Genomic DNA, 22363 nt, shown 5'->3' on the forward strand with positions numbered 1-22363 from the left:
CAGTGCGCTTTCAAAATAAGAGTATTTGGTTATATCAAACTATCGTGTCTGTGCATTTACGCGTCCGTGGAAATTTTGTGTGGATAATCTTATCTTCGGCAGCTCATTTGAATCAACAGCGATCACAAAGCCATCCTGATCCTTACAACAAAATGTATAATAGTCAGAGAAGGTGGACGAGAGTGACGCCGCTTCCTTTTCTCCGTCACACAGATATGTGATCCAGTTTAGTTATTTATTTATTTTTAGCCCCCATCTCTCTCCACTGTACGATAAACGAGGAGGGGCTTGATGCCGTGTAGGAGGCAGGCAGGCAGGCAAGCCGTGCTGCTGACCCGCTTGTGGTGTGTGTCGCCTCGCCTACGTCCAAGCCAGCTCGCATGCTGTAAGGAGTGAGAGTCATCAGGTAAGATGTTTGCGTTTGTTTCCCTCTGAAACGCTTCGCGGCGTCATTTTTGAACCTTGGCGTTTGTCTTTAAAGGTGCTCTTCCTCCCGAAGAGGTCTCACTTACAGGGAGGCGTTCCGCTCGGCGTTGGTTCAGCAGAAGCGCTGACAGCATTTCATTTTTAACAGCTTGCAGACGACCTTTTCACATTAACAGAGAGATGTTTCCCAACTCGCTCCTCTTTTGCATTTAATATCGGTCAATCTGTCTCATTTGACGCGTCATGAGAAGCCTGACAAGTCTGATTTTTTTTTTCCTCGCAAAATATGTGCTTGCTGCTTTTGACATTGACAGATAAGAGAGGTAAGGGGATGGATGTTTGATTAAGCGACTTGTTTGTAAAATATTTCTCTTTCAATTAGACTAAATGATTAAGTAAAGCTACATACTGGCCAGCCTCAGCATCCTTGCGCCGCTCTGCATGGAAATGTGCTGTACAGTAACTCGGACTTGACCTGAATGTTATCTGGCTCAGCTCTACATCAAAGCTGACATTGACGTGTGTGAGATTAGTGGGCATGCAGGATGTGACCCTGATCGTTTACTGTACACTAATAAAAAATATGGGCGTCATGTTAGGATTTTATCCTGGTTAAAAAATGTTAAATTCTAGTAATGTATTCCAATAAGGATATGTAACTGTTTTGGAATGGCATTTCCATGTTTGAAGAGGACACTCTGCTGATTGCTGATTTCCCCAAAGATGCCAAACTGTAGGAAGGTTGTGTGTCCTCTAAATATTGGCCATCTCTCTTGACACAAAAGCCCATGTGGCATGAGGATGTGTTTTAGTGCTTTGATGTGTGGAGAATTCAAACAGGTACAGGAGAGTAAATGTTATCTTCTTTTACTCTGGGGTGAAGAGGCCAGGAAAGAAAATCATACATAAATTGAAAATTGTGAAGCTGCAACTCAACATTTGAAGTGAGCATGAGAATGAGTAAAAGAGGGGATTTAAGTGACTTTTGATTCTGGACTGGCTGGTTTGAGTGTTTTAGAAACTGGTGATCTACTGGGAATTTCACCCATTTCCTTCTCTTGAGTTTTCAGAAGTGATCTGAAAAAGAAAAAAATAATAATGTTATATACAGTATATGTACTGTATATATACTGTATCTCTCCAGTCAATAATGATTGGGTATTGTTAATTCAATATTTGGAAGTGTGGCCAACAGGGAATGAATGATGAATGGCTGTGTTCACGTCTTCTGCTGCCATTGCTAAGACTACAACTATAGGCAGACAACTATTTTAAAACAGCACCAAAAACTGACATCATCGTTCACAACTCCTCTTTCTATTCACTGATTGGCTGGGTTGAAATTCAACTGGAGAAATTGAGCTCAGTGGGAAAAATCCCAGACAGAGCACTGAAGGGAGATGAGAATTGAGCGGAATTGAGTAAGAGGCAATGGTCAGGTTTTTTTTCACTATGTATCAGCTGAGCATTTGGATCCTGGATGCAGTGCTGCAATGGATCTGTTTCAGCAGCTAGTGTTCTGGATTTTGTTGCACACTATTAATGCTTAATGCTGGACTCCTACCTGAAGTGCAATTCCTTAAACTGCATGACTTAGTGGCACAGTAAGGCAACTGGGAGTGCCAGATAAAATCATCCACATGCTTCCTTTTAGGACGATAAGCTTGTGTTTCTTTGTTGTATGTGAACTATATATTTGTACGCCCCTTTTCACATTTCACAATGCTTGGTCATGTCTTATTTTAATTTAATGTGTTAATACACAAACTGTTTCTGCTGTGAAGTCCACACAGACACAGTCCATATATCTGATAAAGGTAGTACCCATGTGAATGCTAATCTTAGCGATTGTTCAGGACCAGCGCTCTATGAATTTTCTATTTGAGTACCCGTTGACAAGTGACATTTATTCATGACTGTTGTGAGCATTACCCATGAGTCAGGGGTCACCAATGTTTTTATTTATTTATTTATTTTTTTACTTTTGCTAAATTACTTTCAGTATGTATGATGCAGTTTATAGTCATGGTTTTTCTTAGCGGGAATGCAAACAATTGGGAATTCTGTCAAACAAACTGATAGGGAACATGCCGTTACATGTTGTTTTAGAGGAAGGTCTGCTCTGCACATCTACCTTTTTGTCAGAAAACAAAGCTGGTTTGATTGCTTGTTTTGATTGCTGGATGAAACTTTGTGCATTGTTGTTAGACTTGTCATATGCTAACTGTGTGTTGGCTTGTTTGTATTAGCACCTTGTTTTGTTAGATTTTTGTTATTATTTCCACATAGGGGTGTAACCGCAATGCTGACTGATAATTGAAATGAGCAATACAATATATTTTGGAAAATTAATGATAGCCTATTCTATTCAGTTTCGCCTTTTAAAGCAAGAATGGATTGTGAAAAAGTTCCATCCATCCATCCATTTTCTGTTCACCCTTGTCCCTAATGGGGTCGGGAGGGTTGCTGGTGCCTATCTCCAGCTACGTTCCAGGCGAGAGGCGGGGTACACCCTGGACAGGTCGCCAGTCTGTCGCAGGGCAACACAGAGACATACAGGACAAACAACCATTCACACACAACACACACCCCTAGGGAGAATTTAGATAGACCAATTAACCTAACAGTCATGTTTTTTTTTTGGACTGTGGGAGGAAGCCGGAGTACCCGGAGAGAACCCACGCATGCACAGGGAGAACATGCAAACTCCATGCAGAAAGACCCCGGCCGGGAATCGAACCCAGGACCTTCTTGCTGCAAGGCAACAGTGCTACCAACTGCGCCACTGTGCAGCCCTGTGAAAAAGTTAATATGGTAAATTCTGGTGTAGAAAATATATGTTTTTAAGTTCAAGACATGCTAGTTTCTAAATCTGAATTTAAAAGGCAAACTTAAAATCTTTTGAAACACCTTCAAAACTAGTAAGCATGGTTGTCCTTAACACATTAAAACAATTTTAAAATAACCCTCACTATTTGTATTTTTGCGAATATCTTGAAAGCTTGGTGATTGGGGCGTCATATGTAACACTTATTTTTCATTATGAGTCTTTGGTTGAAACAAAGGCATCTACAATGAGTCCACCCTTTCATAAAATACTTTACACAGATATAATTAGAACACAGAAACACCAATATCACAAGCTCAAAAGCAGCGTGCAACTGCCACAGGCAACTTTCAATCACTAGATGTTGTTCACATGATTAAGATTGTCAGTTTATAGGTCAGCAAAAAATAGAAAAGTTGAAAACTATTGTTTAAGCTTTTGAAAGGTTAAATCCAGTAATTTTATTCACTGTTGATAATTAATCAATAATTGTTGATAATTGTTGTTTAAACTGTATAACATCATCATTTTGAGGATTACTGAAGAAACCTATTTGTTACATTCTTTTTTTAGTTTTAAAAATATCGAACACCTTCTTTCACACTTTGAATCTATTGTTGAATATACTGACAAAACTAAATAAAATAATTGCATCACGTGAAGATGCTCTGAAGGTATTGCAACATGTGAAGAATTTTCATATGTGTTCTTGAGTTATTGATTTGCTTGTATTAAAAGCAAAGAAAAACCCTGATTGTATTTCTTTGCTCCTCTTTAGAAAACGTTTTCCCCCTCAGCTGTTGCAGTTGCTGTGTCATAAAGAACACATCCCTGGTTGGAATTCCCCAGGAAATGTTCAGCTGGAGGGTGGGAAGAAGGGGCTCAGAGAGTCACTGGAGAGTGTGATTGTTGAACAATATTTAATGCATGAGTGTGTAGGAGGTGGAAACTAAAACAGACCCTATGCTGTCGCTGTGACCCAGCCTTTTTTTTAAAGGGAAATGGATCTATGTTTTTTTTTTTTTCCTCTCACTGCTGTCAGTGTAATCGCAGCCTCTTTAGGGGTTGGCTTCCTTCCAGTTCAAGGTCTATACAGAAAAGGGTAGATGTAAAAGCTGACTGCCTTCCTTAGACCTTTACAAGTGCTTGCATTTTTTTTTGCAAAAGAACAAAATAGCAGGTATTTAATGTTGGCATACAGGTAGTTTGCAAGATTGCATGAAGTTATGGCCATAATTGTGTCAGAATGAATCAGCTAACTACACAAGTAATAGTTGTTTGTGTTATAATATGACTACTGGCAATAACTGGGTCAGATCACCTTCAGAACTGCGGCTCTTGTTGGGTGTTCCTTGTCTGGACTGGTCTTTTTTTTGTCAAAACTGGTCCTTAAAAGACACTGTGACAAACAGTTTTCAGGGTCATGGGGAGGAAAGGTTCACTGAACCAGGTAAGGCCAAAGAATGACCAGTGTTGTCCTGTCCAACAAGCTTACTACAATTCAAATTTTTGAAGAAGTTAACGCTGGTTCTGAGAGAAAGATATTAAATACACATTCTACAATACAGACATTGCTTTGGCCTTAAGATTTCACAGTTTTACGTCTAATCAAGCATTTGTGAGATGTGTTGTAGAGACAACACTTATCTGTGGAGGTCCCATCTCACAACTTTAGACTCAAAGAATCTGCTGTCCATTGAAAGCTGGCACCTTCGGGGTCTATTGGAGTCCATGCCTCAATAGGTCGGTGAGACCATAAGGAGGGGACTTCACTCTATTAACGATGTGATTCTAAATTTATGCCTAATTTATTCAAAGAGCATTGTTTTCTCTAGGATTATGGCTTTGGATAGGTGGAGGAAGATGAGCCCTGATACAAACATTTTGTCACACTGTCACAGAAATGGTATGATGTGGTATAAGTAAAATATATGCTGTAAGGATATTTAGTTGGCTTAAGAAAAGAACAAGGTACATAGCTGATCAACTGAACAGGCATCTCTCAGTGAGTTCTTAGCTATTTAGATCTTAAAATTAGTCTAATCTTAAATGGCATATGGAGCATGCCATTGTTACTAATATATTGGTAAGCAAAACATTGAGACCATCTCCAGCATTTTGCACTTGCAGAACTATAAACAAATATATACATTTTGTAATTTAATTTATTGATGAAAGAGAAAACCAAGTCAGTTGACAACAGTTATTTGCATTTTGATTTAAAAAAAATGTGGCATCAGTTACAGTTAGCTTAGCTGTACATCACAATAATAAACGCAAACTATGAAAGTGGAATGGCTCTTACTCTCAACCCAACCCTTACTAATTAATATGGCGCATATTGAGCATGTTCTACACAGTGTTAGTGATGTGTAAGCAGCTACCAGAATTGGGTCAATAAGCGCTATGATGACATGATCAGTCTCGGGTCATTGGCAGTTGCACAGCCCTGCGGCACATCTCATGAAAAGGTCGAGTGAGATACCAGCTTGGAGCCGTAGACAACTGACTTCCCTCAGTTGTGCATTCAGAAGTCTGTTCTAAATTGGATTTGTGGCAGAGATCGGAAATCTGAGGCTTCACTGAGGACCAGGTGCCTTCATGCGGTTTACTGGTGGGCTGCTTTTAGTTATATAAAAATGTGTTTAGGATTTTGTGTTTCCATGTTACTTTTACCATATATTTGTATTGACGATTTTACTGTGAATGTGAATATACTGTGAGTACTTTTAAATTTCCTGGAGGAAACACACTCACTCTGGTTTTACAGAGAAACACTGGGCTGAATTACTGCTCGAAACAAACTGATTATCAGTAAACATCATGTGATAACATTTCTGAGGAACATGTGATGTATCGGTCCCTTTAGCAAAATGGAAAGGATCAACTGAGTTTCCTTTGTCTCTGGCAGATGAATTATATTTAAAAAGTCCTTCGCAATGTACTGCAGTTAAGACAGACTGCTATGTTGCTGTGTCTAGTCAATATTTTCCCACTGTTCTCATGATGCAAACTGCTATTTCAGAAGCTTTCAACTTGAGTTGCTTTTGTTGAGGTATAATGATTGCATGTTCCTGCTCGTTTATGCACTCTTTTGTAAGCACACTGTTGGAGCTCTGGGTATCTCCTGCCAGAAATGGTTTAATTGTCATAACTGTATTTGATGTTAGACTTAAAAAGGACATCATAAAGTCTTTTATATGCTTGTGTTATTATGACAGTGACATTTGTAATTACTCCTATGAATATGATCCAAAGTATGTGTTGAAAACCTTTATAAACTCTGCAGTTTTTCATGGCCAGCACATGGAAACATGGATGCTTTCAAAGCCTCTGATGGTTTTTCTTTTACTCCCAACCATGCTGAGCGTGTATTTTTCTGACAGGGTTCTCGAAGGAATGCCACAGGAGAGAGAGGTCACTGACAGTGGGGCAGAAATTCCCATTATACAGCATCAACAATCTGCATGAAAGATAAATCATAGGCAGTCTGGTAAGGGTGCTGCAACACTATACAGTGTGGACATTAATCACTTGGTACCCCTTTATGATGATTCACAACCATATCTAAAATATGGTGAGGGTGAAGCAGATATTGGAGAAACTGGAGGTTAATACAGCTTCAAAAATGATTGAAAATATATAAGATGTATCTGTGGCATATATATATATATATATATATATATATATATATATATATATATATATATATACAATAATGGAAATGGTAATGGCGAACCAACCAGACATTGTCGTAGTGGATAAACAACAGAGGAAAGCCGTTGTGGTAGATGTAGCAATACCAAGCGACTGCAACATCAGGAAAAAGGAGCACGAGAAACTAGAGAAATACCAGGGCCTCAGGGAGGAACTGGAGAGGGCCTGGAAGGTGAAGACCACAGTGGTGCCTGTGGTCATCGGGGCCCTCGGGGCAGTCACCCCCAAACTGGACCAATGGCTACAACAGATCCCAGGAACAACATCAGACATCTCAGTCCAGAAATGTGCAGTCCTTGGCACAGCCAAGATACTGCGCAGGACCCTCAAGCTCCCAGGCCTCTGGTAGAGGACCCGAGCTCAGAGGATAAGAACCACCCGCGGTGGGTGAGAAGGGATTTTTTTTTATATATATATATACAGTACAGTATATACATATACATATACAGTACAGACCAAAAGTTTGGACACACCTTTCTAATTCAATGGGTTTTCTTTATTTTCATGATTATTTATAAGGCAAGAAATCCCACTTATTAACCTGACAGGGCACACCTATGAAGTGAAAACCATTTCAGGTGACTACCTCTTGAAGCTCATCAAGAAAATGCAGAGTGTGTGCAAAGCAGTAATCATAGTAAAAGGTTGCTACTTTGAAGAAACTAGAATATAAGGGGTATTTTCAGTTGTTTTACACTTTTTTGTTTAGTGCATATTTCCACATGTGTTATTCATAGTTTGATGCCTTCAGTGTGAATCTACTGTACAATGTCAATAGTCATGAAAATAAAGGAAACTCATTGAATTAAAAGGTGTGTCCAAACCTTTGGTCTGTACTGTTTATATATATATATATATATATAAAAATTCCCTTCTCACCCACCGCGGGTGGTTCTTATCCTCTGAGCTCGGGTCCTCTACCAGAGGCCTGGGAGCTTGAGGGTCCTGCGCAGTATCTTGGCTGTGCCAAGGACTGCACATTTCTGGACTGAGATGTCTGATGTTGTTCCTGGGATCTGTTGTAGCCATTGGTCCAGTTTGGGGGTGACTGCCCCGAAGGCCCCGATGACCACAGGCACCACTGTGGTCTTCACCCTCCAGGCCCTCTCCAGTTCCTCCCTGAGGCCCTGGTATTTCTCTAGTTTCTCATGCTCCTTTTTCCTGATGTTGCAGTCGCTTGGTATTGCTACATCTACCACAACGGCTTTCCTCTGTTGTTTATCCACTACGACAATGTCTGGTTGGTTCGCCATTACCATTTTGTCTGTCTGGATCTGGAAGTCCCACAGGATCTTAGCTCTGGCGTTCTCCGCCACCTTTGGGGGTGTTTCCCACTTTGATCTCGGGGTTTCCAGTCCATATATATGTATATATATATATATATATATATATATATATATATATATATATACACATAGGACTGTAAGACTCCCTCTAAAATAATTTCCCTGCTGGGATGAATAAAGTAATTCTATTCTATTCTAATTGGCAAAATATGCATATTGCATTAATTCTAAGTCCTTCTCCCATTTACGAAAGGTAAATGATAGGTCAGATGACACCATTAACAAAATGAACATTGATGTAAAATTCTTATTTTTGTGTTCTGGAATACATTTGTGAGGATCACTATTACGACCAATGATGGGTGATTGTTTAGGTGCTGAGATTAGTGCAGAGTAGCTCCTTTGAGTGTCTCCTAATATGTGAATTTCCTTGACCTTCTGGAGGGACGATACTGTTCAACTGATTCCTGAGGGAAAGTCAAAGGTTTGGGCCATAAGACCATAAGTATTTGTTTGTGTTGCACCATATTATGAAAATATTGTGTTGTAATGTAAACAGTATTACAAAATTCGAATATTACAAGATATGCATACAAATAAAAGTCTCACAGGTGATCAGGTTCTACTGGAACTTTGAATGACCAGTATATACAGGCGTTGACGTCAGGAAATGTGTGCAACCACAAACTTAGGTGGTGGACTGTTTAAAGATGTTAGATATGACATGATGAGGCCTCAAATATTTGATTATTTAAGATTTTTTAGCCTTCATCATCACTTTTTTGCCATTTGAAAACATCCTTCTAATATAACATGTGGCTTTTTTAATCAGGTAAGCATTAAAGCATTAAATTGTGTTTAAGTGTTTTTAATTAAAGAGATAATTTTCATTTTAATTGCTCTCATTCAATACAATCATTCCCAGTCTTTTTTGACAGATTTATATTCATCCCATCCAGCCATCTGTTTTCCATACCTGCTTATCCTTGCTGGGTTGCCATGGAATGGTGTCTATAGCCAGCTGTCATTGGGCAAAAGGTAGGGTACAGTCTGGTAGGTCGCCATGTTCCTATTCATTCCTAAGAAGAAAGAAATTCACAAATTAGTAACAGCACGCCATAGCTTTGTTCAAGATTCAGAATTATTTTAACCCCTTGCAGTGGTGCAGCTTGTCTGTTTTAGGATGCATCATGAGTTCAAGAAATTCCCACCCTTCAGATTAAGCAGGCACTTAAAATATTTTGCCCCTCAAAGACACTCAGGTGGGAAGACAAAAGTGAAGGTGGATGAGATGAAAAAACGGATATCATAAATACTTAAAACGTAACTGCTGCTGTTTTTTTTTTTTTTCATTGAAAAGGCAGTGTTTTCACACCGAGGTTAATTGTGAGCTGTCAAGTCCATTGTGTGTACAGCAGCTATAAGACTGTTTTTGTGATGGCCTAGGGGGAAAGGACTCCCCTGTCTGATGAGAAGCACTAGAATTACTGCTCTGATCCTCTGTGGGCCATGAGGACTGCTGACCAAGCAGAACTCTCTCTGTCTCTAAGTTGCTCTCCCTCGCCCTCTCCCTCCAGTTTTCCTCAGTGTTCTGGGCTTCGTAGTGAGGGGGTCGACACCTCAGCTTTTCTCATATAACAGAAGGCTTATGTGTCACACTCTCATCAAAATTATTTCATATTAGCCCACTGGAAGTGCATTTAGCAGCTGGAGGCTGTAAAATAGGAGTGATTGCGGCACTTTATCCCTGTATATGCAGCTCATCAGCACAGCACTGACCTTGTGTAAGGACAGAGATTCTCTGGTTACCTTCATTGAAAGCCAATAGCTAGAATTACATCCTTTGCTCTGCTTTTAAAGATAAAGTTGACTCAGGAAAAAATCCTGGTGAAAAGGGAAATTCTACAAAAAAAAAAAATGCTTGTGCCTCAAATATAAAGCTTACTGTGCTGTAAGCTGTATGCCTCTCTTAGACAAAGGGCTAATATTTCAGACCTCCACTCTTAAAAGTGTTTGACTAATTGATTAGTTAACATACTTTAAACAGAAAATCCATCAAGTTCCATTTAATCCACCGTTGTTGTCCCTCCACAGTTTAGTGCCGTCATGTTGATGGATCTTTCATAATCCAGTGCTCACCAAGGACAAAACCTTTGACATTTGCTGTAATTACTAGAGGTGGTTTAATTGAGTGAGTCAAACGCGTCATTTGGAGCTGCTCGACATCTTCAGTAAAGCAGATTCTATAGTGAGTTATTACTCCTATCTAAACTACACGCCAGCAGTGTCTTGCAAAAGCATTCATACCCCTTATCTTTTCCCATTTAGTCATGTTACAACCACATATGCTTTATTTGGATTTTTCCTCTAAAGAGTAGATTGTTTTTTCAAAACACTACAAAGAACTATCTGAATCAACACAATTTACATCAACCTTTTACTGTGATTACTGCACATCTGCAAGACTTTGGGAATTGTTTAGAAGCTTTCCACATCTGAAAACTGAATTTTTTGACCATTCTTATTTACATAAGCACAAGCTCAGTCAGATTGGATGGAAATTGGCTGCCAACAGCAACTTTAAAGTCCTGCCATAGTTATTCAGTTGACTTAGGCTTTGGCCATTCTAACATATGAATAAGTTTTGATCTAAGTTTGTACTGTAGCATAGCCCTGGATGTATGCCGCTCAATCAAAAGCAACCCAACAGCATGAGGCTGCCATGTCCATATTTCACTGTGGTAGATGATGTATTCGGGCCGATGTGCAGTTCTAGTTTTCCACCACGCTGTGCTTTGCATACAGGCCACAAAGTTCACTTTTGGTCTCATCTCTCATCTTCCTTTGCATATTTATTTCTGGCAAACAAAGAACATGAGTTTCTATGGCCTTCTTAGAAAGGCCAGATTCTCAAACTTCTTAGGCATTTGTAGTGGTCATTATTTATACTAAATCAAACACAGGGAAGGCTTAATTTTTTTAATTAAGTGGCTTCTGAAGGTAATTGGGTGCACTGGATTTTACTTTAGTGAGTGTGAATAAATATCTAGCGTCTCTGAGTCTCCGTTTCCCTACATACTGTCTTCATCCATGTTTTAATGTTTTTCTCTGTGTCACAAACCATTTTTACCTCTGGACACCTTCTATCAGAGCGATTAATTTCCCTTCTGTTTTATGACTTGTTCATGTTGTTAGCAGTATGTGAAAAAGTAATAAGACAGTCTTAGGTAGGAAATGAGTAGAAGTACTGTATATAATACTTTTGTTCAAATATAGGGAGTAAAAGTATAAAGTGGTCAAGAAAGAAAATGCCCAAAATAAAGTACAGAAAAAGCTACTTATCTACAGTAATGACGTGCTTGTACTTTGTTTCTTCCCACCTCTGTTGTAAGCTGGAAAAATATGAAAACGAGCGTGAAAACTTTTACAAGACATTGTGTCGGCTTTTTATAGCAAGTGGCAATTTGGTTCTTATTTCTTTTTGTATACGAGAGGGAACGTTTTTCAAGTTAATAACCCTGTGTATTTGTGTTGGCACAGCTGTGTTAATGTAACATAAAGGTGAGTGAACTCAGTATAAATACAAACTAGGAAAACAGAAAGCAGTGTCTTTTTCTCCTTTGTGCCACTGTGTCTCATGATGTTCCTGTGACCTAGAAAGGAATCTCAGCAAAACAACTTGAAGGATGTCTAAATTCATGAAATGCATCTGGAGTAGAAAGGAGGCATGATGAATGAGCTTCTTTTCAAGATATTTGTAACTTTATTGTATAATTACTTTAGTATTGCAAAACTAATTTAAAACCCCTTGTTCTTACCCCCAAATTACATACAATACATGTCAGTCACTGGTGTTCTGGAGGTCAACAGTGTCCTCATGACAGCTAAGGGATTAAGCTCATTTGACAGAAACAATGACTTCAGAAGTGAGCATTAAGAAACAATCAAAAGATTTTTAACTTGCTTCCAGTGGAAAATCTACACTTTTAGAAGGGTGGAGGATATGTAGCTAAGAGAGAATTCAAAGAAAGGCACTGAGGTCAAGCAAACTTAAGAATGACAAGAGTTAGAATACTGCACAAATTGCAATAAAAGCTTTACATTTTGTCCAGGAACTTTCAATTACAAGCTTACATGACATTATAAAATTCTCCATCTTTACAATTCAAACAGTAAGCTGTTGTTGGTTTTATAATGGTAGGATAAGATTAAGTCCAGAAACTAGGATCTCATTTATTTTAACGACTGGAAAACAAATCAGACATTTGGCTTAAAAACGCATGGGTCAAGATTTTCTCAGCACTGTTTAAAATGTGTTAGTTCACAATGGAAAAGTTGATTCTTTTATAAAACTAGCTTGCATGATAAAATTCAAATTAAAATGTTTAGAGCTAGCATGGTTGCTTTATGTTTCACATCAAGTCATCTCAAATTATGCCATCACTTTTTTGTTCCTTTATCGTTTTCTACTTGTCATTCTACTTGAATGTTTACACTTTTAATGAGCAGAAAGCAGTGGTACTCAGTTAAAGTGTGTATACTGAAAGGATCAGGCTTTTACCCATAAATTTATTCACAAAAAATATATAGTTGTAGCATTTACTTCCATGAAGATTTTTTTTTTCTTCTGCTCTGTCTTGATACATTTTTACCCTGCATATGTCTACCCTGCTTACTCTGATAATCCTGAAGCAAAATGCGCCTCCAAGTGATATATCCAGGTAAATTACCACTGAACATGGTTCTCAGAGTGTTTTGTCACAGATCTCCCACCGCATTCCATGTTGGTCATTTGGTGTTTTTCCAGATATTCAAATGATTATCTAACAATGAATCCACCTGGAATATTTGTTGTCAAAAAACGTTTCTTTGAGTTTTTAACTGGAATCTGGTCCAATGACATTAATAGCAAATTAACAAATCCCTCATGTTTATGTTTGTGATGATAAGGCAGAATTTTTTTTTTCTGGCATGCCTTGTAAGCAACTTTTCAGCATGTAGATAGCACGCCACGCTGATTGATCCAGTAGAAATTCTACCGGAGGAATCCAAGTGAATGGGAGAAAGCCCAAACTGAGCTGTGAAACAATAGCATAGGAAGGCAATGGCCAGTGTAGTATGATAGTGAGTTTTTGGAAATTGTTCTTGACACCATTGTCCTCGATGTACATGGTTGGCAAACATGGGTCCTCATCCAGCTTTGTCCCAGTTTTACTGGTTTTCCTGTTACTTTTAATACCTTTTAATAGCCACTGAATATTGTTTTGTTTATTTCTTTAAAAGTGACACATTGTCATTTAAAGAAGGTAAGCACTGAGTTGAAATGTGCTCCTTTTTCTGTAAATGAGTATTCCTGCATTAATTTGCCTGTTTAGCCTCTTAAACAATTAATTGTTGGTACCTTCACTACAGCTAACAAGCCAAAGGCTTTATTATAAAACTAAGGTTTTTAGAGGTTTTTCTCATATTAATAATTATACATGTTAATCAGACAAGCCCTAAATGGTTGTGAAAAATTAGATTACAAGGTTTGAATGTTTGAATGAACTGGTGGTTATTTTTTTTCATAAGTTAGTACACAGACTAGTAACAACTTTCCTTAGTACGGTAATCTACCTGTAGTTTTGTGACTGACTGGATCACGTTTGTCATCATGACACCTGCAGCAATATTGCCCTGACCAAAGATATCCCTTTTCACAAATTGGTAGTGTGAATTCTTAAGACTGATTGTAATATTTCAAAAGGACTGGCAAATATTGGCTGATTTGTCAGTAGATGGATAATATTTTTTGACCTCTTGTCAAGCACCTGCAGCAAATGAGATTATTTAAATTCAAAGTGTGCATCCATCGTACAATGTCCTGATGTTACATTCTGTAACCTTGTTTTTCTGTGTACTGCTGAGCCCAGCACTGAATGGAAGCTGAATATAAATGTTGACTTTCTCAAGAGCAGACAGTGTATTAATATAGAAGAAACACCTTAATCGGTTTGATCTAAAATGACTGACATTTGGTTTAATTTTCTGTAACTGATTTATAGTATCAGCTATTACTATGACACTAATAACTCCCTAAAGCAGAACCTATTAACTTGCAAATGTCAAATGACTACGCATTTTATTTCACCTATGCTCATCTCTACATATGTTACCCTGGTGTTTAATGTATTAAGAAATTTGATTGAACAAGTGTTTTTTCAGAAACAACTATTTTATTTACTCAAAGCTGAAATAATTTATCATTCAAAACATGAAAACAAACAAAAACATATGATGTAGCCTTTACCTTAAGCATGTTTAATGAATTTAAATGAATTTTGATGCATGTAATGATTTGGGGGGGTAGAGGGTGGAGTCACAGATTTAAGCAGTTCTATGGAAGATTGGCTAATTCTGTTGTTTTTGTGTCAAACTTACCTTTCAGAGTTCAAGTTTGGTTTCTAAACAGACCTAAACAGATGCCTGATTTGACCTGATTTGAGACGTGTGTTTTCTTTGAAGGAAAGGCTTCCAGTCATGAATTGCTACTTCTTTGTCCAAACATATTTAGAATACTGGAGATTGTTGTCTTATGTAGAACATAGAACATATCAGTACTTGATCACCAGTTTTTGTGGTGATCAGTGTTTTTGTTGTTGTTTTTATTGAGATGTCACTTTTGTCTCATGATACATGTCTTCACTGTGCCATGGAAAATGGATAACGCTCTGTAGGTTTTTGTACTCTTAAACTTACTGATATGCTTGTAAAACCTTCCATCCTTCCATTGTTGAATTGAGACCTCTCTGCACTCCCATAGGTAGCAAAGCTGAGTTAGTGACCTTGATGTTATTATCCTGGATTGGCCAGCAAACTGACCTGACCTGAGCTCTACAGAGAATCTGTAAGATGAGAGACACCAGACCCAAACTGCAGATGACTTAAAGCACAGGTGTCAAACCCCAGTCCTCAAGGGCCAGTGTCCCGCAACTTTTAGATATGTCTCTGCTGCACCACACCTGAATAGAATAATTAGGTCATTAGCAGGGCTCAGGAGAACTTATCTACACAAGGAGGAGGTAATTAAGCCATTTCATTCCAGTGTTTTGTACCTGTGGCACATCTAAAAACTGCAGGACAGCGGCCCTTGAGGACTGGAGTTTGACACCCCTGAAAGGGTCCTATCAAAGCAACCTGGGCTTCCTTAACATCCCACATTTCTGCACTATCAAAATTATTTGAGATATACCTCTGTAAACACAGACAAAACAAAGATCCACTTGTGACTAGTCTAAATACATTTTATCTGGAGAGTTTTGCTTCCACTGAGAAATAAGCCTGAAAGATTTTTTTTTCCATAAATCGAAACTATTGGATTCCCTGAAGAAAATAGCTACGTTTGGCACTCTGGCATTTCTATTTTAAAGCACATCACCGACTGCATTGAAATCGGAATCATCCATCAAGTATGAATTTTAACATCGTCATGAATGAAGCCTCAAGTTTGCCAGTGAAAATTGGCAAAAATGTCATATTTCTGTCACTGCAGCTTTCTACAGTGATGCATATGATGCTAATTTCGAGGACATTTCACTGGCAAGTAGATCTCATTGCATTTAAAGAAGACTTGCAAGCTAAGCTTCCTTAGTTTGTAGTTTTATGTTTATGTATATTTCAAATACCCTTTTCTACAACTCACTCATTTTCTATGTACTATGTAAATGCATTATACAGAAAGCCTTCCAGTATGCCCAATGTCTCATATGCTTTAGTTCGAGAAGCACAGCACCTCTCTGCAAGACTTCCATGTAAACCTTCTTCCTTATGCACGCATTGCTCAGCACTTACAGCAAACTGCATCAACTGAATTAGCATAATTGGATAATTCCAAACTCAAAAGCCTTTTGTAAAACAGGCGGCGTTCACTTTCATCAAGGAACACATGAAACCATTTTCCTCATAGTGATGAACAAAACACATTCAGGGGGCTCAGTGCGCTGTACCAACTGTTTGTGAGAGAATATGTGATGCAAAAATCAAACAACAAGAGGGTGCACATGGGAAAGATCTGTGAAGTGCATTTTTCTCCGAGATCAAATATTAGATAAGTGTTCCAGACATGTATCCTTTTTCAGGCTAAATTGAGATGCAGTGTAGAGGTTTAAAAATGATCCTGTGTTGATTTCATGCCATCTCCACCATCTGTTAAGTCCACTACATGGCAGCTGTTTCCATATTTCTCTGTTGAGTCTTCATTTTCCTCAGACACACAGATTGATGGACCAGTAGCTTAATGGAGGCTAGTTGCCTATGCTCAGTGAACATGCTAGACCTGTGTGGCTATACCCATGAGATAATGCATTCTCCCTCCAGTCTGGCTGCGAGGGTATCGTGTAACACAGCCAGGTGTGTGTGCAAGCCTGAGGTCAAAGGTCTGACTTGCATTAGTGGACGCAAACTGGCTGTCCTCCCATTAAAACCAGTATCAGTTGGCTGATTTGCCGCTTTATGCATCTGGTAATTCTTCATTTCCTTCAGCTAGCTTCTGGTGTTTCTCAATCATTAACCATCCTTTCTACCCTTTTCATAATCCAAAATCAAATGTACTGCTGCCACATGTAGGATTATTGATGCTGTTATTTAATGAGTGTCAGGGTTTCTGCCGTTTATCTGTGATGTATAGTCCATGTGAGGAGCTCATACTGGGAAACATGGACTATATTTACAGTTTGATTTGATTTCTCTCTCTCAGGGAAAAAGCCTGTCATAAATTACAGGAATCTCGTGGAGCGTGGCACAGTGAAGCTTTATAAATCCCCCTGCTGGGAGGAGGGACAAAGAGACAGTGAAGGAGGCTGTGCTGTGAAAGGGCAATCTGTATGCAAGTTCAGTGGGAAACAGCATCCTCAACTCATGGCACAAGCTCAGAGGCACTGCCTCGAATGCTGCTGGCTTGCCATGTAAGGTGGCTCATTCTGTTCTGTGTTAGCCTCAGCCGCTGTGTGAAGATAAGGCTTTTCAAGAGTGTTTTAGGTGCAACTTTGTTTTGCAGTGTGAAAGAGAAGATAAGGTTTGTTTCTTTCCAGCCTTCTTGAAACGGGTAAAAGTGTCCAAATCAGACCAACTGTATGGTGCATGCCTAATATCGTTTTGTGTATACGCCACACTTGGATATTCTAGGTCTCTCAGTAAAAAGGATGTGCCTTCCCCCTTTCCTTTGGTCCTGAACCACAGGAGTAATTGAATTACACATTCTACTCTGTAGCTTCTCAGCCTCATGGGAGCATGCAACTAATCGTTAGGAAGCTGTGTTTTTCAGAAATGGGGAGGGGGAGGTGTACCGATCTTAATTTCTTAGCAGTGGGCAACTGCACCATTGATGTCAGTCATCTTTTTTTCACCATAGCAACAGTGGCAATAGCAGAAATCCATCAACAAGGCGCTTAACCTAATGACCTCTGAATGTTGTGTCGAAGTCACATATGGTCATCTACAACATAAAACAAAGCGCTTTAACATCAGCATTGGCTGGAAGGAGCATCTGATGGTACAATAATCTGGAACGTAAATATTAAATAGATTTGCTGTTTTTTTTCCCTCAATAAAAATTGTATCTCACTATCTTAAGATAAAAACACTATCACCACTCCATTGACATATCCTTGTAATATCGGTTGGTGCTTATATGGTAGCTGAGTCATAACTGTGTTTTTCACCTTGCGCATTAATACACATGTTGTTTTGGATATACCAATTTTGGATGCTTAAGACAATTGTCATGAAAAATCCTTCCGAGGTAAGGTAAGCGTCATCTCTTTGGTCTTTTTTTAAACTTCGTACAACTGTGTTAATCTTTAAGATTATACCCCAAGAAAGAAAGTGGCTCAGTGGTTTGAAACTCAGTGAGAGTAATTCAGAGGATGCCTATATTTTGATGCTAGTTCTTAGTGCTTTTTTGATAGAAGCATGTCTTGTGTGGAGACTGTTTGGTGTTCTCACTGGCACTTTGGCAACACAGTAGCACAACACTTAGGCGAAGATATTCAAAACACATTTACAACATTCAGATTTCTGTTTTTAGATTGATTCTTTTTTTATATGGAAACAAACATTTTGAATTGTATTGTAGATGCTCTCCAGCTTTGAACAGCAAAAAAAGAAAATCAAAATCGATAAACCTTATGGGGAAATATCACAGTTTAACAGCATTGAACAAAAATCAAAAGCAATCTCAACTGTTTTAATTTAAAGCAGAAAAGCAACAATGATTCCTACTTTTGCAAACATATTAAATAATTATTTTATATTGTTATCAGTAACATTTGTTTTAATTTTCATTTTACATAATCTTAAGCAAACATATTGAATAACCACCTGCTAAATTTTAAAATGATTACAGACAAGCTACTCATTGCATGTACCCATAGTTTTAAAACAACTTAACTTTAAAAAAAACAGGTTGGTGCCTCTTTAGCTTCAGTTTTGCCATTAAAAATATGTTCAAATAAAATGCAGTGTTTTTATTTTTCGGTAGATGAGAGTCCCAGGGGCTGTTTTTCAACTAGCTGACCTACAATGTAAAGCAACACCTGGAGGAGGGCTCTGATTTGCTACCCAATGCTACATGCAGCAGACAAAAAGCTCCAGACACTTCAGGATTTCTATTTGCATCTCATCAAAAGGTTATTAAGCCTTACAAATAGGCATGATGACATTTTTTTTGAAAACCTGTATAGCATAACACCGTTAACAAGCACATGCCTACTTCATACTCCACAGGCGTCTTGCAACAGTTTCATCACCGTCTGCATCTGTTCATTAAAATATGATCCCAAGAGATGTTGTTTACCCAATTTTCTTCAAAAATGTACATCAGTGTAACCATGGATGCACGGAGGCTGTCAATGCCTGATACTGTTTCCGGCTGTCCTTTGAGATTTGTGATTTTGTCCAACTCAGTTTTTTTTATTTTCTCAGAACCATAACACATCCACACTAATCTGTTTGAATAAAAGAATTGCTGTAACAAATTTTAGCCATGGTCAAAAAAATGTCAATAAACATTTAGTAGATTTAAAAAATGTTGTTACATGCCTGCACTGAGTATTTACTGTACCTTGCTGTTTAGTGAATCAAGGCTGATGTTGGTCACTTACCGATTAATAGGTGCAATAATTACACATACAATTGTGGTGTTTTTATTGAGGTTTTTTGGGAGGGGGGTTCCAACTTTTAGAGTGTACATACGGAATCAGATTTTTTATTGAGATATTTTTTGGAACAATTAAACTATTCATTTCTGCATGTTGTTAAGGAATGTTCTGGCTCCAAGCAAAAACTGTTAAATAATGAAAGTGCAGTGAAGATTAACAGTGAACCCAATTTAACCTTGTTACTGGACAACTCCAGGAGAAATAGGATCTTTTTATCAGCATGCACAGCTAAATTTTTGGCCAGCATCATGAAAATGAATTGTGTGGAAGAAGCAGCACAGCAACAAATTAACACATTGCGTCTTTGTGATTATCAGTAATTATCATAATACCTTCCTCTTCAGCTGAAAGCAAAAGCTGTGTTTATTTTTCTCATTTTCATTTTAAATAGTTACATAGTATGCTGACAAATCCAAGCTAATTGTCTTTCATACAGCATAACCCTACATGCTAATGCTCTGTGAGGAAAGTAGGCCTCATTAGAGGAAATCTGTTTGTATTTGCTCACTGTCAAACACTGGTAAAGCTGTGTTAAAACACAGCACAGAGTGACCCTATCGTGTCCAATGGATCCATTCGTCTGTTGTTCTTTTGTTTGAACAGCAGTAAATCTGAATTTCATAATTCAGATTTACTGCTGCATCTGTAGTGTCCATGTTAATGAAGTAAAACCCAGTGCAGAGACCCCGCATTGATTTCATTTCCTGCCTCTCTGCCTGCTCCCTGGGTAGAGATGGAGATTACATGACAATGTCGTACAAAAGGAGAGATTAAAGAATCTGTATCCAACTGCAGTGTCACAGCTGTGTGCTCAGCTTCTCAAACAGATGCAGGACATTAAGGGAGAATTGCAGAACTGGAACTTTGTCTCTGTATTTTTCTACAGATCTGTTGAGCTGAAGTTTGCTTCTTGTTAACCCTTACTTGAGGGGTTCATCTTTGTCTTCTTTTAGAATCACACACGCATCTTGGATTTGAAAGTGAATGTCTGATTAATTGAATGATACCGCTCCTGTCAAGGATCCACAGATAGAGAGCGAGGAATGGATGTGTTGTTGAGTTTATATAGAACAAAGAAGGACACAATTCCTTTTCTAACGTAGTGCTTGCCTCCCTTCAAACCCATGTCTTTACCTTTAGCCTTCAGTCAGTCTGCACTTCTGTCCAATCAATGCTGGAATGAAGAGTTGATAGAAAAAGTTCAAAATGATTTACTGTGATACTGTATGTTGAAAGTTTTGTAAAACACACTAAAGTATTTGCAAATTAAAAATATTTAACCAATTAAATTTTGAAGAAATTAGTTTATTTTTAGAATCTCTCAAAAGATAATAAACCAAGTAAACTCCATACAGGTGTGGGGGAAAAAATATATATATTTCTTTTTGCGTTTTATTAAGAGTTGGTATGTCAAAATTGTTTATACACCTCCCAACAGTGAAAAAATAATTTTTTCTTGTAATTGCTGCCCAGCTTTTTAAAAAATTATTATTATTTTCAATTGTATTTTCACAATATCTTCAGTAATGATCCTCAAGTCCTTGAGGTTGGAAGGCCTTCTTGCCATTATCTTAATCCAGGGTTGCCCATGTTCAGTTCTCCTATCTTATGTTGCCGTGCTTGGATAATTCTATCAGAAATAGTTAAGGTAACAATGTCAAAGTCATTGCATGCAGGAAAGTTGAACATTTTGAAACCTCTGCACTAGACTGATTTTGAATTTATTGATTAAAAATATGGAGAACATTCAACCTGCTGTCTGAGATGTAGCGCCTCTTGTTTTGATCCTATACTTTGTTTGGTTAAAAATAATGATTTGGTGCAATTTGTCCCTTTGCAGATGAGCTCTGTAGAGGTGATTATTCTGGCTCTTTAGAAAAAAAAAATTCTATCACTTGTTTCTGTAAGAGGGATACACTTTTTTCAATAAACAGTATTTGGATGATTTTCTCAGACAAACATGCTTCTCTGCCTTCACTGAGATAATTTCTGTCTGATGTATTATTGTGTAAACTTGGCATCATTAGCAACACTAAAATCAGCCCATGTGACAACTTGCCTTCAGAAGCAACACAAGCATTTTCTGAAAAGTTGAGATATTGTGAAGATGAGCCACTCTAAAAAATACAGCATAGAGCTCTTCTTTGTAGGCGGCCACATGTACTACATGCAATAGGGACAATAAATAAGTCACTATCACCTTGAGGCTGTTGGTCATCCTTTGAGTTGTGGTTAAATTGTAATGAATTCTATGTTGTAACTGTGGACAAGAAAATAAATAAAAGTTTGTACTGTAATTGACATTTTAGGTAGACTGGGAACACCATAGATGCACAACATTAGAGTATGACTCCTAGATGTTCATTTGAATGGTTTCAAGACTAATGACCTGATATCTGTAGGATGAAAGCAGGTGTTGATCAAACACACTCTCTTTGATATTCATATGTTTCTTTGTTGAATTTTCAAATGGTTTCATTAAGAATATCTTCTCTGAAAAAGGTGTAGATAACACTGGTGTTAGCTCAGCTGTTAAGTGTTGAAAATAAGTGTTATTACCCCTGAAAAGGCAGAAATAATCAGTATTCAGGTTATCAGCTTGCTCAGTGCCCCCACTTTACTAATTACAAGAGCGTGTCAGAATTAATGAGTTGAAATCTATTATGGTAGAATTCAAGAAGCCAATTAGTGAATCTCAGGAAGTGAGCAAATTGCTGAGCTGCAGAATATCTGTTGCGTCTTAACTTTCAACAGTAAGAAATATGCAACCCTGAGGATGACCTGTGGTGTGCAGTCTGGGTTGGGAAAGATTAAGCTTGCAATAGATGTTTGAGTTGCACAATGGAGTACCAGCAGAAATCAAAAGCAAATTATTTCAGTGTACTGAAATAATTTCAAAGGTACATTTGATT

General features: G+C 38.1%; 1 protein-coding gene across 6 annotated transcripts in view; it reads left to right on the forward strand.

Moving 5' to 3' along the window:
* Positions 1-221: 221 nt before the first annotated feature.
* tln2b (talin 2b) overlaps positions 222-22363 on the forward strand; it is a 102352-nt gene continuing 80210 nt past the window's right edge. For 2 of the 6 annotated variants that reach the window (XM_028044138.1, XM_028044153.1), the window contains exon 1: positions 222-406. The gene's annotated coding sequence lies outside the window, so the exon portion shown is untranslated. Of the gene's footprint in view, positions 407-537; positions 750-22363 lie in introns of those variants that run through there. The other 4 variants (XM_028044161.1, XM_028044129.1, XM_028044146.1 and 1 more) reach the window with 4 other exon arrangements.

This window comes from Xiphophorus couchianus, chromosome 2 (assembly GCF_001444195.1).
Source record: "Xiphophorus couchianus chromosome 2, X_couchianus-1.0, whole genome shotgun sequence".
Classification (NCBI taxonomy): Eukaryota; Metazoa; Chordata; class Actinopteri; order Cyprinodontiformes; family Poeciliidae; genus Xiphophorus; species Xiphophorus couchianus.